The following is a 230-nucleotide window of genomic DNA, read 5'->3' on the forward strand; positions in this document are numbered from 1 at the left end:
AGACCTACTCTCGCACGGTATGGACTGTTAAGATAGCCGGCGTCGATCTGAGCGTCTATAACGACAGCGCTGCATATTCTATATATTTATGCCCGTGATAACTAACACTAAGTTAAATCACTTGAGCGGCTCCTGTTGATATTAAATGTTTTATGGGCAGTAACTTTCAACTGTTTGATATTTTCGCAGTAGATGCATGTTTGTTGCCTCTCGTTAAGGTGAGATGAGAA

The 230-nt window shown here is 41.3% G+C and overlaps 1 protein-coding gene across 1 annotated transcript in view; it reads right to left on the reverse strand.

The window, feature by feature from the left end:
* Window positions 1-230, reverse strand: part of LOC119588629 — a gene marked incomplete at its 5' end in the record, with an annotated part of 218878 nt that overhangs the window by 217616 nt on the left and 1032 nt on the right.

Source organism: Penaeus monodon, chromosome 24 (assembly GCF_015228065.2).
Source record: "Penaeus monodon isolate SGIC_2016 chromosome 24, NSTDA_Pmon_1, whole genome shotgun sequence".
Classification (NCBI taxonomy): domain Eukaryota; kingdom Metazoa; phylum Arthropoda; class Malacostraca; order Decapoda; family Penaeidae; genus Penaeus; species Penaeus monodon.